The following is a 17545-nucleotide window of genomic DNA, read 5'->3' on the forward strand; positions in this document are numbered from 1 at the left end:
TATAGTAAGTTGCGAAGTAAAGCGATTATTTTACTTCACACTCATATTTTGTAATTTGAAAATCCAAACAACTGATCCTAACTGCTCAACATGATCTCCATATTGAAATATGCTTGGAGACCAAATTTTATATTTTTTGGAATATTTTTACTATTTATTAAGCAATTTTGAAAATCATTGATCTGATGGTCCAGAAATTTTTACTGTTCATAGCAAAATAGCAGTTTTCAAAATTACTTAATAAATAGTAAAAAAATTTCAAAAAAAATGTAAAATTTGGTCTTTAAGCACATTTCAATATGGAGATCACATCTAACGGTTCGGATCGGTCGTTTTGACTTTCAAAATAAAAATACGGCGTGAAGTAAAAATGCGTTTTATTTCGCAACTCACCGTAGCTCATCTCTCTCTCTCTCTCTATATATATATAGAGAGAGAGAGAGAGAGAGTGACTAATGTGCATTCGAATGTATATGGGCCGAAATACATACGGTCCAAATTTGACTTTTCAAAATCCAAATGGTCGATCCGAACCGTTTATCTTGTTCTCCATATTAATATGTGCTTGGAGACCAAATTTTACATTTTTTTGAATTTTTTTACTATTTATTAAGTATTTTACAAAATTGTTAATAAATAGTAAAAAAATTCAGAAAAATGTAAAATTTGTTATCCAAGCACATATTAATATGGAGAACAGGATGAACGGTTCGGATCGACCGTTTGAATTTTGAAAAGTCAAATTTGGACCGTATGTATTTTGGCCCATATACATCCGAATGCACATTAGTCTCTCTATATATATATATATATATATATATTATTTTATTTTGTAGTTGTTTTTCACCAAACACTCTAGACCTTTATTTGCCGATAGCCCTAGAAGTTTAATTTAAGGTTATCTAATTAGACTTCTTTGTAATAAAAATTAATTTAGGATTATCGGTGAATAAATTTTCAGAGTATTCGGTGAATAATAACTATAAAACAAAATAATCAATTTAATTTTATAATATATTCAAATTCCTAACGTTTGTATCTTTGTATCTTCAGGTATTTACCACAAAAAAAAAATCAAAATCAATTCGTAACCATTCTCAAACTTCAAAGTTTGAAAAAAAAAATTGTGACCGCATCTAGCGGATGCGGATTTCATTAATGGTCCGCATCTTCTAGATGCAGTCTCCAGAAAAGGGGTCTGGATCTAGCGGATGTGGCCGTGTCAAAATTCGAATTTCTCAGAATCAATAATTTTTTGGTTTATTTTTTTTGGAGTATAATATTTTTAAAAATTTCGGCTAATTATGTCCCTGACCTTGTACCTCGGAAATAAAACTAATAGAGGCATATTCACTTTATATATATTTAAAATTTATCATGAAAAACATGCACCAGAAAACATAATCATTCTTTATAACAGAAATAAAAAATATTGTCTTTAATTATAAAAAAAAATAACATACCATCAGGGTCATTGGAATCAAAGACGTATTTTTTTTTTTTTTAATTTCATCTAAATGCTGAATTCCTGCTTAATTTATGGCCATAAGGAAGGACCACTAATAATTATTCCTAAAAGAAAGCAGAGATAGCATGGAACGTGCTATCATATAGATATATATATCCATCAACTTGAAGTAAGGAAAAAATCAGTTCTTGTAAATTTTTATTAATATGTATTTTTATTTAAAGTGGTTAAATTAAGAAATAGAAATATTAATTAAATAAGTGAGCTTAGATGAAACTAATTTTGTAGTTTCGTTGCAGAATTATCTAATGATAAAGTTCTAAGGATATATATATGTTCTCTTAATTTAACAAATTCAGATTGGCCATTTATTCCTAAATAGTGAACTATTTTTTTTTTCAACTACTTGTAGTACAATGAAAAGAAAAATAATAATGTCTTCTTCTAAAAAAAAATGTAAGTATTTTTAATATTAAAGTATCATATAGAGTATAGAGCGTACATTGTTTTTATATATACAACTTAAATGATAATATTTGTATTATTAATGGCATGAAAGAATAATTACCCATTAAGCCAGCGAAGGATATATATATATATATATAGATATTTGTCTTATTTAAGAATGAGGAGGGTTCAAATGCCTCCATGTTTTTGTGCCTCCATCATGCCTCCATCTCTTTCCATCATTTTCAAAGTTCAAACAGTTGATCCGAACCGTTCAACCTAATCTCCATACTAAAATATGTTTGGAAACCAAATTTTATATTTTTAGGAATTTTTTTACTATTTTTTTAGATAGGTACAAAAATACTGTTTTTAGATGGTTCAGATTTACTGATTTTGTACCTATCTAAAAAAATAGTAAAAAAATTCCTAAAAATATAAAATTTGGTCTCCAAACATATTTTAGTATGGAGATTAGGTTGAACGGTTCGGATCGATTGTTTGAACTTTGAAAATGATGAAGAGAGATGGAGGCATGATAGAGGCACAAAAACATGGAGGCATTTGAACCCTCCTCTTTAAGAATTTAGCCCCATGATACAAGGCAGTCCTTATCCTGTTTCAATCACCCTATATCAGCCGATTTTTTTATTTATATCTAAAAAAAATATAAATTAAAAAAAAACTAACCAAACCTCTTGTTTATTTCGAAAACTACCCAAACCGGAAATTTTTTTTCCAGTTTCAACACCAATTTCCAGAAAATTTTTTTCCGGTAAATGGATATTAAAACCGGAATAATTTTTTCCGGTTTTAGGATTTTTTATTTTTAGGAAATTTTTTTTTTCGGATTCTTTTTTTTCCATTTTTTATAATTTATTTATTTTTTTATTGAAGTATTACAAATGTTTAATATATATTTTTTAAAATAGATGGAATACTATATAATATTTATTCGAAAGACTACTACAAATAATACGGATCAATATTTTTCATGCCGGATTTTTTACGGCCGTAAGAAAAATTAATATAATATAATATATGTATATGTATATATAATATAATATATGTATATATAATATAATATAATATATGTATATATAATATAATATATATGTTAAAATGTGCTTGCATATCAAATTTTATATCCATCATCTTGAACGGTTTGGATCGACTGTTTGGATTTTGAAAACTTTAAAAATACCGATCGTTGAATGCCTACCGTTGAACGAAAACTTAAACTGAATTTTTGAGACACTAAACGAGGGTTCCAATGTCTCATTTTATAATTTTTGAAATTTTTTTACTATTTTTTAAGATGGGTAGAAAATCACTGTTTTTTGAACGGTTCAAAAACAGTGATTTTGTACCTATCTTAAAAAATAGCAAAAAAATTCCAAAAAATATAAAATTTCATCTCCATGCATATTTTAGTATAAATATTTTGTTGAACGGTTTGGATCGACAATTTAGACTTTGAAAACGAAAATATAAAATATGAGGTATGATGAGGTATGAAAAAAATGAGGCATTGGAACCCTCCTCTATGTATATATAATATAATATATGTATATATATGTATATATAATATAAAATATGTATATATATCAAATTTGACATCTGCTGGTAAATCAGCAAATCTGGATTGATATAAGGATCAAACTGCAAAAGTGATTATACCAGCATGTAGAACATTCAAAAAAACGTCGCTTAGTGCCTCAAAAATTCAGTTTAAGTTTTCGTTCAACGGTAGACATTCAACGATCGGTATTTTCAAATTATTTTCAAATCCGGCATGAAAAATGTTGAGAATAAATCAACGATTGGATTATTTGTAGTAGTTTTTCGAATAAATCAAATTATATAGTATTCCATCTATTTTAAAAAAATATATATTAAATATTTGTAATACTTCAATTAAAAAAATAAATAAATTATAAAAACTGAAAAATGAAAAAAAATCCGAAAAAAAAAATTTCGGAAAAAAAAAATCCTAAAACCGGAAAAAATTATTCCGGTTTTAATATCCATTTACCGGAAAATTTTTTTCCGGAAATTAGTGTTGAAACCGGAAATATTTTTTCCAGTTTGGGTAGTTTTCGAAATAAACAAGAGGTTTGGTTAGTTTTTTTAATTTATATATATTTTTTTGGATATAAATAAAAAATCGGCTATATCAGAGTAAAGCGAAAAAGGCGGAAAACAAAGAAAACGACTATTTAACAAAAAAAATCTTGCTACCTTGGACTCTTGGAGGCTTCAATGATAGATTCAGTTAATGATGTCACGCTAAAAGAAGGCACAGATTCATGTACACTTCTCTGTGTTTTAATATGTTAACGATTTTGAATTGGCGGTAATGGCTTTTGTGGGCCCAACATGCAGTACCAAATTGGTCAAATCAATCCTGAGTGAGTGTCGTTATCTTCGTCCTTTTATAATTAAGTCTACTAATCAACTGCACTGAAAGTTTTTTTGCAATAGCACAATAGCATGTGAGCAATTTATTTAGTGGACCACTATGATAATTAATTTATTAGGTGCATACCAATATCAAGCTCAAGAAACACACACACACACACACACACACACACATGTAGGGGTGGCAACGAACCGAACCGAACCGAACTTATCTTAGGTTTGAGTTTGGTTTGAATTAATTTCGAACCGAACCCATTTCGAATCGAATTAATTGCGAACTACACATTTTTCGAATCGAACCCGAATCGAATCACGAACTAAATTATGTTTTAGCAGTCCTAGTTATACTGGTAGTTTATACATTAATTTTTTCTCGCAGGACAATTCACATGGTTTCCTTTTACCGGTATGAACTATGAAATGAGTGTTTTTAAGTTGAAAATTTGTTCATGAAAAAATACATCAGAGACGGCTTTCCTGGTATGAACTATGAGAGACGACCGAAGAGAGAGTAGAGACAATCATCTAGGCCGGAGAGAGGAGTGACAGCCAGAGAGACAGTCAGTCGCCGAGAGCGTCGGCTAGATTTTAGAGCTAGAGGGAGAGTGAGTTAGGGAGAGATGGAGAGAGAACTAGGTTATTGAGATTTGAGAGCGAGGGAGTGTCGGCTAAATTAAATTATGACTCTCTATCTTGAATTTTAATTTCATCAGGTAAATGGACGGCCGATGTTATTATGAGATTCGAACCATAAAAATGATCGAATCCATTTCGATCGAACCAGGCTAGGTTTGGGTTTGGTTTGAATTAATTCTGAACCGAACTTGGTTTGGTTCGTTTCAATTCGAACTCATTTCGAATCAAATTAAACTCGAATCAAACCCGAATCAAACCCGAATCGAATCACGAACCTCGAATTTTTTTGCCAGCCCTACACACATGATAACATTATCATGATCAGAATTTAAAGTTTTATTTTCCATCAAAATAAATAAAATCTTACTTCAAGTTGGATTCATTCGGCATGATCTAACTTGATTATTTTAAAACTATTATTCGTGAATTATAGATTGTCTTGGAATAATAGTTTTAAAATAATCAAGTTTCATGGGATTAAAGCGTAGATTGGACCAGCAAAGTTCTTTAGGTTTCATCATTATAGAAGTGACAATTGGACGGATCAGACCAAGTCTGAGTCAGTTTTGGATTATTTTGATTTTAAATTATTATCGAACTTCATATTGTTTCGCAGGAAGTCCACTCAGGTTTTAGATAATTTAGTTTGGAATCATATTCGAATTCGAGTTTGAATTATCTATGATCAGGTTAGATTTTAGATCGAATAGAATCAAGTCCGAATTACTTTTGAGATCGTTTCGAACATTTAAATGTTTTACATAGGATAGAATCAAATCCAAATTATTTTGGCTTTTCAAAATTTTTTTTTTTTTTATAAAGTCCCTGGCAGTGGCTGCCATTAGACTTTTGCTAAACCCGGAACGGGTAGCACCCGTTTTGCCCGGCCCGTATCCGTTACCCGTGGTACCCGTACCCGTTGCCCGGGTACAAACGGGTAGACGGGTAGACGGGTACGGGTAATAAACGGACCGGAGAACGTGATTTAAAAAATAACCCGTTGTACCCGTACCCGTCTACCCGCCAACCCGTACCCGCCTACCCGTACCCCTATACCCGCCTACCCGTACCCGTACCCGTTACCCGTACCCTTTACCCGGTTGCCCGTACCCGTTACCCGTACCCGTTACCCGTTACCCGTACCCGCCAACTTTACCCGTACCCACTTTTGAAATTCAAATTTTGAATTGTACCGCCGGTTCAAGAGGGGCCCGGTCCGGGTCAAATCAAACCCGGCCGGACCCACCCGGGTCACGTCGGTTTTTTTTTTTTTTTTTTTTTTTCTTCAAATTTTATTCCCTCTCCAATTTTTTCTTTAAATACACCCCTCTAATCCTCTTCCTCTCCACATTCTAACTCAAATTCTCAAATTCTCAAATTCTCAATCCCTCAAACTCAATCTCAAATTCTCATTTTTCATTATTCTCAATTTTTAAATTTATTTTTAAAAAAATATATAGTTGTAATTTAATTCATTTTACCAATACGCAAACGGAATTAGAGGTTCGCTAAACCCGTTACGGAATTACGAAGGTATCAAAATTACAAAGTTCGGCACCTCCCGCAAGATTTTTCCGCGAAATTTAAAGGTTAGATTTATTTTATGTTAGATTAATTTATTTTTGTAGAGTAATTTAAAATTTGATATTAGATTTATTGTTGTAGATAAATGTATAATTTAAATTGAATGTTAGATTTAGTTTATGATAGATTTGTTAGATTTATTTAATTTATGTTAGATTTGTTAGATTTATTGAATGTTACAATTATTTAATTTATGTTAGATTTGTTAGATGTGATTATGTGAACTTGTGAAATAATTAGATTTATTTTGAATATGTTAGATTTTATTTTTGAAATTCGGATTTATTTTTAATAGGTTAAAAAAATATGTTAGATTCATTTTTGTTAGATTCATTTATTTTTGTAGAGTAATTTAAAATTTGATATTAGATTTATTGTTGTAGATAAATGTATAATTTAAATTGAATGTTAGATTTAGTTTATGATAGATTTGTTAGATTTATTTAATTTATGTTAGATTTGTATGTCTGTACCGAACAATTTTTTTAATATATTCACCTATGGCAGCTAGACATTTGCTAACGGGTAACCCGTGACCCGTTCCGGGTTACCCGTTACGGGTAACGGGTAGGACGGGTAAAGGGGTAGGTCGGGTACGGGTAAAACCCGTAACGGGTAGACGGGTAAATTTCCAAAAATGTATATCCGGTCCGTTTATTACCCGTACCCGTTGCGGGTTGACGGGTACGGGTACCGCGGGTACGGGTCCGGGTATCCGGGTACGGGTCCGGTCCGCCCATTTTTTTTGTTTTTTTTTTTTCTGTTTTTTCCTTGTTTTTTTTTCTGTTTTTCTTTCCGTTTTTTTTTCTGTTTTTTTTTTCTGTTTTTCTTTCTGTTTTTTTTCAGTTTTTTTTTTTCTGTTTTTTTTTTCAGTTTTGTATTTCCGTTTTTTTATTTTTTCTGTCTTTGTTTCTGTTTTTTTTTCCTGTTTTGTTTAATATTTTTTTTCTGTTTTTTTTACAGTGTCGTATAAATATTATTACGTGTTTATAATTCGATTTTTATAATATGAATAGTTCGATATCAAATAGAGTATATATATACATGAAATTATCAAGTCGCGTCTTTATAATTTATAAATGAATAAAATTTGTACCTTATATATAAAAATTATTCGTACGAAAATTTGTATATTTATACGGCTAAGTACAAATCTATTTATTTATTTCTTTCAGCAAGTCATTTTATTTTATTTTCAAATTCTCATTATAATTAAAACAATAAATTATAAATAATAATATCTTAAATTAATTTATTACATTAAAAATAATTATGAATAATTTGAAAACAATAGATTAAAAAATAAAAGTTACCCTCCTCCTTTATTCCGGGCTTGGGACCGGCTATGTAAAATAACATAGGCGGAGTTCTAACTTTTTTTTTGTTAGTAATTGTTCTTTAAAATGAATAATTTAAAAACTAATTGAAATGTTTAGAAATTATAATTTTTAAAATAACCATAAATATTAAAAGAGGTTAGAAAATTATACCGACACTACCTATCTAGTAGTTTGGATTCATATACCATTGTTCGTTTTCTTCCGCACCGTCTGAATCTGAATTAGGTTGAGGCTGCGGCTCGGTAACGCTTTCTTCAGTATCAGCTGCAGAAGATGATTCTTGAGCTTGATGTTGGTTGCGCTCGTCAGCATTAATCCAATCTTTCAAGCACACAAGTCTTTCAAAAACATGTGGACCCAATTTACTGCGTTTGTCGGAGAGGATCCTGTTCGCCGAACTAAAACAACTTTCTGAAGGGACGGTTGACACGGGTACGGCAAAGACGTCGCGGGCCATCATCGCCAGTGTTGGATAAGACCTTTGATTCCTCTTCCACCACGTCATGATGTCAACGTTTTCATTTTCGTTGCGCATATTCAAATAGCTCACTAACTCGTTTGTGGATGCGTGCGGTTCGCTATCTGATTGAAAATCTGCTAACAATCCACTACTGCTAGTGCTCCTGAAAGTGGAACTATTAAAAAAAAAAAATTAGTGGACAAATAATGTAGATATTATAAATAATAAAGATTAAAAGCATAATGTATATTTATTCATACCTAGGACCAGCCCGGGACGAAGAGGGGTTCTGGTTGCCACTAATTCTTGAGTTGTATATGTTAAACATCTCAGCGAACTTCGCATCCACGTATGCCTCGACCCCGGTTGCGACTAAATGTAGATTATCTTTGTACGCTTCAACCATTTTGATCGTGTAATATTTCTTGTATGCCGGGTTGAGGCAGCTTGCAATAATGGCCAAGAGGGGTACATCTTCCCAATATTTTAGAAATTTTAGTTTCATGGCCTCTACAATCGGTGTGAGAGATTTATCGTGGGTTTCTGCTTGTTCCAAAATACGATAAACCTTGGAAATTTGATAGATTTGCCCCAACAACTCAAATGCCGTCGGTGAATACGAGCAGGATAGTTTGACGGTTGCTTCAAAAAAGGTTCCTAGAAATGTTGAAAGCCTTTCTAGTTGGTCCCATTCCCCGACGGTGAGTTCCAATTGCATTGCCTGAGGGGTGGATCCCCTCAAAAACTCCCCTATGACAGCTTTATAAGGAAGGCATCGGTTCAACATCCTATAGGTTGAGTTCCAACGGGTATCTATATCCCAAGGTACTTTCAACTTGCTTACTCGATAGGTTACGCACAACTTCGCAAACTCTTGTCTTCTTTCATGGTTTGAAACAATGTGGTTGAGGGCATCCTTAAATTTAACTATCAATAATTTTATGGCTTCTGTTTTAAGTCCCGCCTTCACGACGAGGTTAAGTATATGACAAGCACACTTTTGGTGAAACATTTCACCATTCATAATCGGGTTTAGTGACCGTTTAAAAATTTCAATGGAAGCAATGTTGTTGCTAGCATTATCGAAAGATATTGAAAAAACCTTGTTAGCCATATCCCTCTTAAGGTTATACTCTTGTAAAACCTCAATAATAGATTTAAAAATTACATTTGCGGTGTGCGGGGAATCTAACACTCGAAAACTTAATATCCTCTTTTGTAATACCCACTGATCATCGATCCAATGCCCAGTAATACAAGAGTACCCAAGGCCATGTTTACCAGCAGTCCATATATCGGAGGTAATTGAGACCTTGTTGGATTGATATGCAAATGTACCTTTGAGGTCATCTTTTATGGTTGTAAACTGTTTTTTTATTTCACCAACCAACTTTCTATGATGCATCCTCTTGTACATTGGTTGAGCACACCCCCGAATGACCAACCGGGCAAAGGCTGTGCAACCACCCATACTGATTGGTTGGGCTTTGTGGGTTATGTACCGGGCCAATTCACTAAGCATTCTTTTTTCATCAAATTTTGGGTTGGTTAAAGTACCATCCGGGGTGATTTGAGTTTGAATTTGCGGGGTATTATTCGGGTTATAGTTTTCACCCTTTCTAATATGCACATCAACATGTCTTTTAAAGCTACTCATACCACTAGCTTGTTTATAAACAAAATAAGGTTTCTTGCAATGGTCTACCTTACAATAAAGAGTTTTCAAGTAACCGTCGTCATCTTTGGTCACATCATACCATTCAAACCAATATTGGTTGTATTCGGGAGGTCTTCTAGCCTTCTTTGCTGCTGGTTGTTGTGGGGGGCGGGGGACAATTGGCGGAGGAGGAGCGAGACCTTCTTCTTGAATTTCAGTGACACTTGTCGAAGGAGTACCTGAAATAGGGGGGGTTGAGTTGACTCGACGATGCAACGGAAGAAGTGCCTCCATATGCATACGGTGGTGGTAGTTGATGTGATTCTTGTGGAATGAATGTGTTTGGATCATTTGAAGTATAATACGGTGCACCCGTTTGGGGGTTTTGTTGATAATTTGTTTGTAGCATTTGGTCTCTTCTTTGATAATTTTGGGGAGGTTGTGGATAATTAGGTGGCGGCATTTGAGAGGAACTATCAAAATAATTTTGTGAATAATCTTGTGGATAATTTGTAGTTGGTATTTCGGGGCCAAAAATATCGGCCGACATTCTCGCGATATCTTCTTGCACCGAATCACGATGAGATGACATTTTTAATAAATCTAACATATTCAAAAATAAATACAATTACTTAACATATTCAACAAATATATCTAACCTAATTATATAATGAATTTCAAATACAACTTTATTTAAAAAAAAACAGAAAAAAATAAAATTAAAAAAATCTGGAAAAAAACAGAAAAAATAGGAAAAACAGAAAAAAAAAGAATTTGAAAAAACAAAGATAAAATCTAACCCATTGAAAAATAAATCTAACATATTAAAAAATAAATACAATTACTTACCATATTCAACAAATAAATCTAACCTAGTTATATAATGAATTTCAAATACAACTTTATTTAAAAAAAACAGAAAAAAATAAAATTAAAAAAATCTGGAAAAAACAGAAAAAATAGGAAAAACAGAAAAAAAAAAGAATTTGAAAAAACAATGATAAAATCTAACCTATTGAAAAATAAATCTAACATATTCAAAAATAAATACAATTACTTAACATATTCAACAAATATATCTAACCTAATTATATAATGAATTTCAAATACAACTTTATTTAAAAAAAACAGAAAAAAATAAAATTAAAAAAATCTGGAAAAAAACAGAAAAAATAGGAAAAACAGAAAAAAAAAAAAGAATTTGAAAAAACAAAGATAAAATCTAACCTATTCAAAAATAAATCTAACATATTCAAAAATAAATAGAATTACTTAACATATTCAACAAATATATCTAACCTAATTATATAATGAATTTCAAATACAACTTTATTTAAAAAAAAACAGAAAAAAATAAAATTAAAAAAATCTGGAAAAAAACAGAAAAAATAGGAAAAACAGAAAAAAAAAAGAATTTGAAAAAACAAAGATAAAATCTAACCTATTGAAAAATAAATCTAACATATTAAAAAATAAATACAATTACTTACCATATTCAACAAATAAATCTAACATAGTTATATAATGAATTTCAAATACAACTTTATTTAAAAAAACCAGAAAAAAATAAAATTAAAAAAATCTGGAAAAAACAGAAAAAATAGAAAAAACAGAAAAAAAAAAGAATTTGAAAAAACAAAGATAAAATCTAACCTATTGAAAAATAAATCTAACATATTAAAAAATAAATACAATTACTTACCATATTCAACAAATAAATCTAACCTAGTTATATAATGAATTTCAAATACAACTTTATTTAAAAAAAACAGAAAAAAATAAAATTAAAAAAATCTGGAAAAAAACAGAAAAAATAGGAAAAACAGAAAAAAAAAGAATTTGAAAAAACAATGATAAAATCTAACCTATTGAAAAATAAATCTAACATATTCAAAAATAAATACAATTACTTAACATATTCAACAAATATATCTAACCTAATTATATAATGAATTTCAAATACAACTTTATTTAAAAAAAACAGAAAAAAATAAAATTAAAAAAATCTGGAAAAAAACAGAAAAAATAGGAAAAACAGAAAAAAAAAAGAATTTGAAAAAACAAAGATAAAATCTAACCTATTCAAAAATAAATCTAACATATTCAAAATAAATCTAATTATTTCACAAGTTCACATAATAAATCTATCATATTCGAAATAAATATAACTTATTCAAAATAAATTTATCATTTTCAAAAATAAATCTAACATATTCAAAATATTTCACATATTCACAAAAATGAATCTAACATATTTTTTTAACCTATTAAAAATAAATCCGAATTTCAAAAATAAAATCTAACATATTCAAAATAAATCTAATTATTTCACAAGTTCACATAATCACATCTAACAAATCTAACATAAATTAAATAAATGTAACATTCAATAAATCTAACAAATCTAACATAAATTAAATAAATCTAACAAATCTATCATAAACTAAATCTAACATTCAATTTAAATTATACATTTATCTACAACAATAAATCTAATATCAAATTTTAAATTACTCTACAAAAATAAATGAATCTAACAAAAATGAATCTAACATATTTTTTTAACCTATTAAAAATAAATCCGAATTTCAAAAATAAAATCTAACATATTCAAAATAAATCTAATTATTTCACAAGTTCACATAATCACATCTAACAAATCTAACATAAATTAAATAATTGTAACATTCAATAAATCTAACAAATCTAACATAAATTAAATAAATCTAACAAATCTATCATAAACTAAATCTAACATTCAATTTAAATTATACATTTATCTACAACAATAAATCTAATATCAAATTTTAAATTACTCTACAAAAATAAATTAATCTAACATAAAATAAATCTAACCTTTAAATTTCGCGGAAAAATCTTGCGGGAGGTGCCGAACTTTGTAATTTTGATACCTTCGTAATTCCGTAACGGGTTTAGCGAACCTCTAATTCCGTTTGCGTATTGGTAAAATGAATTAAATTACAACTATATATTTTTTTAAAAATAAATTTAAAAATTGAGAATAATGAAAAATGAGAATTTGAGATTGAGTTTGAGGGATTGAGAATTTGAGAATTTGAGTTAGAATGTGGAGACGAAGAGGATTAGAGGGGTGTATTTAAAGAAAAAATTGGAGAGGGAATAAAATTTGAAAAAAAAAAAAAAAAAAAAAAAAAACCGACGTGACCCGGGTGGGTCCGGCCGGGTTTGATTTGACCCGGACCGGGCCCCTCTTGAACCGGCGGTACAATTCAAAATTTGAATTTCAAAAGTGGGTACGGGTAAAGTTGGCGGGTACGGGTAACGGGTAACGGGTACGGGTAACGGGTACGGGCAACCGGGTAAAGGGTACGGGTAACGGGTACGGGTACGGGTACGGGTAGGCGGGTATAGGGGTACGGGTAGGCGGGTACGGGTTGGCGGGTAGACGGGTACGGGTACAACGGGTTATTTTTTAAATCACGTTCTCCGGTCCGTTTATTACCCGTACCCGTCTACCCGTCTACCCGTTTGTACCCGGGCAACGGGTACGGGTACCACGGGTAACGGGTACGGGCCGGGCAAAACGGGTGCTACCCGTTCCGGGTTTAGCAAAAGTCTAATACCAGCAACTACAATAGCATATAAAGAATTATTACATCAAGATTGACATCCAGTTAGCAAGGAACTTTTACTGACTAAACCTAGGGGTGTCAATGGTACCTTTTTAGCCGTTTACCCGACCCGTATCGTATTCGATAAGGCGGGTATGGGTAAGATTTTTTTTTCGTTAGCTTATTGGGTATGGGTATGGGTAAGAATTTTTTTTCGTTAAATAAATGGGTAAGGGTATGGATAATGACTATTTCGTACCCGTTACCCTATAAGGTAATTATAAAATTCAAATATATATTCAATTCAATTTCCAACCCACTTAAATGTATATTTAATTCAATTTCTAACCCACTTAAATGTATATTCGTGTTTTTGAATTTTTATTCTTTATAAAAAATAATTTAGTTGGAATTGATTGCACATTTATTTTATTTTTTATTAGAAATGCAATTATATATGTGTTAAAATGAATGAGTTTTTGATGTTTAATTTGTAAAATATAATAAAACTAATTATTATACTAGTATTATCCGTTATTCACCCGCTACCGTTTCGTTACCCGATAATATTAACGGGTAAGGGTAGGGTAGGGTAAGATCAATTTTTAATGGGTATGGGTAGGGTATGGGTAAGGTCAATTTTAATGGGTATGGGTATGAAAATGTCTCCACCCGACCCGTACCGTACCCATTGACACCCCTAACTAAACCTGATCAACAGAACTTTATCCACAACTTAGCATCTTGCAAAATGTGTTGTACCAGTATATGCACCGGTACCCTTGCATCTTTAAAAATTCGCGGATTGCGCTGTTTCCACTGGTGCCAACATGCATGTATTCTCCTTCATAATACCCCCCGACTACTCTCAATCGAGATGCATACCACACTCGTTGAAGGGTCCGGATTCTCTAAAGTAACCCAATCTTTGGATTTTGGATCGGGACCGTTCAATTCGAATCCATTGCTCGAGATTGCTCCGCTATTCGAATTCATCTCTCGGGATGTGTGTGCTCCACTTCAGATAGATTATCACGATTCGAATCGGACGGTCCCGATTCAAAATCCAAAGATTATTTATTGGATCTGAACTCCTCGTTGAACTGATCATACATCCAGCATAAAAATACTGTTCCCAACAGAAAGCATCGATCAGATTGATAAAATATATAGATCGATGGAGAGAAGTTTCAAGGAGACAATTCTCGCACATATCGAGTCAATCGAATTCGATCTAATCAAATACGATTTTGCAACAATCGGTTAAAGGTGATATCACGGTGGCTTGTGTGCCATTTTGTTCATCGACTGTATTTCAATCTTGCGCAATTTCTCCGTTGGCTTCCGTACACAGTGCTACTATATATCTTCTTCTTCTTTTTTATTCTTCGGTTATATTTATTTTTGCCTTGCTTTCGTCTTATTCCTGCTAAAATGCAAGTTCCATTTGGTAAGTTAATAGTTATTTTAGTTAAATAAAATCACGATGGCCTATACAGCCCTATGTAAATCGGTGGATTAGGGTAAACGAACCGAGACGAATCATGTCATGTCAGGCAAAATTTAAATTCGATTCATGTCAGAACCAGCAGAGCCAGCTTGTTGCGGTGAATCGTGCATAGACAATTTTTTTTGTCAATTTCGTACCGTGAGCCACAAATATATATATTTTTTTGTTAATTTGATATTGTGATTTGCACATAAAACACCAGTTAATTATATAAAATTTTCATCTTCTTGCAATGAGTTTCATCATCTTATAATAATCACAGATAAAAATAACAAAAGAGTAAAAAAAAATAGCGTATCTTCCTCATATAGCTGTGAATTGAGAAACAAATCGATCCAGCATGAGCTAAGCTAGATCAAGCTTAAACTCATTAATAACGAGTAGAATTAGAACAGATAGGTTATGAGATTTTTCGGAACCAATCTTGAACAAGCCACAACTACAAGTTTTTAGCCGGCCTTACGGTGGACTTCATATTTGCTTGGATACCCGAGTTCAGATCTTCCCCGGTACCGTAATAGAGAATCTTATAGAATTATTGGATCTGGACCGTTCTTTTTAACTTGGCACGAATCACAAAGCCCAATAATACTGCCCGAATCTCAAAGCGACTAAGAGTTAATGTCAAACCGTAAAATGAAAGAAATATTTTACAATTTAGAGAGAATACTTGTCATCCAAACAGAATATAAATTATTCACTCAAATCTCAAAAGCGACTAACTCCCGAAAAAGTTCATTCGTACACCAACAGCCAGCGGTAACGAAAAAACGCACCAAGTCAATGAATGATTATAATATTAAAGTAGATTTTAAACGATTCTAAGTAACTACAAGCCTACAAGGTAAATCCATGACTACTACCCAGCGAATCCAATACTAATAAGCATCCATTTAAATTTACAAAAAAAGAATAATTAGTCTAATAAAGCATATATAATACGTTACTTATGGGCTAAGAGTCCACATAATGCGGTTACTCGCTAGAAACAACCCAACCAGTATATAGTATAATAATGAGCATGAATAATTCAAAATTAGCATATCCGAAAAATATATATATATATATATATATATATATATATATAATTTAATATACAATTAGCATATACAAAAAAAATATTAATAATGAGCATGAATAATACAATAACAAGCCAATCATCTGCAAATTTAATTTGAAAGAACGTTTTTAGATTCTGAAATGACGAGGTTACAAACCCTTCAAGTCCGTATGATTTCCAAGCAATATGGTTAAAATACATGAATGTTAAATGCAAACTTGGAACCTTACCGGTCAGGTTAATGTATCCATGGAATCTTTGCTTGGTTCGACGCACCGACAAGAACAATCGAAAAATAATAAATAGATTATTACTAATTAACATGATTTAAAAACTTGGAAAGGAAAGATAAAAAAAAACAAGAAAACCAAAACGAAAACGAAAACGAAAGAGAGATTGCGTATTGGAATTGCAATTTTCATATCTTGACACTAAAATGACTAAATTGATTAGTATTCATTCTGGTAATATTTTTGATTGACTTAAATGAAAAATAAGAAGCTTATTTCTTATTTAAAGTTATAAAACAAATATAATTTAAGAAGAAATAATATAAATTGAGTAAAAGGAGATTTGAATAAAACGTATTTAAAATGCTTTAAAATACATGTTAACAAATTTGAATGTTTGATTCAGGATGGAAGATTTTATGTCATAATATTTATGGGAGCCAATTTTATAGTACCATAGTATTTTATTTTAAATTATATAATAAAATTATGTAGAAGTACTATATTTTTAATATAAATGAGAATCAGTCTACTTCTATCATCCGAGATGAATTCACTACCGGTTTGATTAATTCACACCCTATTCTGCCAAAAGTAAGTACGAAAGTCACATTTTATTTTATTTTCCGTTTTTGTTATTTTGCAACTTCATGAGACATCTTTTTTTTTTTTATAGAAAAATGAGATCTAATATTTTAAATTTAATATATTTCATTTCTATTTTAAATTTGCGATTTCTGACACAGAGGACGTTATCTTTTTGCAACTCCTTGAATTAACATTTGATTGGCATTTTATTTTATTTTTTTGTAATAGAGAACATTGTCAATTACAACTCGATGAGGTATTTGATTAGCATTCTATATATTTTTGTAGGAGTTGGCTTCTTGGCAACTCTATGAGATCTTTATTGCAGACAGTTAGATGGTTAAATTGGTTCGTTCTGTACGTACTTACAAAAAAATTAGGTTTATTTCTTCTAAACAAATTTTAGTACTTTTGCAGTAAGATGATTCATTTTAAATGTGTACTGGTTAGGTGTGTAAATGGTACGGATCAGATAGTGGTCTTACTGTATCCGTATCGTTATAATTTTTCAGATACGGATACAATACGGATAGTCTCGGATACGGATACGG

The sequence above is a fragment of the Carex rostrata genome, chromosome 8 (genome assembly GCF_964058835.1).
Source record: "Carex rostrata chromosome 8, lpCarRost1.2, whole genome shotgun sequence".
NCBI lineage: Eukaryota > Viridiplantae > Streptophyta > Magnoliopsida > Poales > Cyperaceae > Carex > Carex rostrata.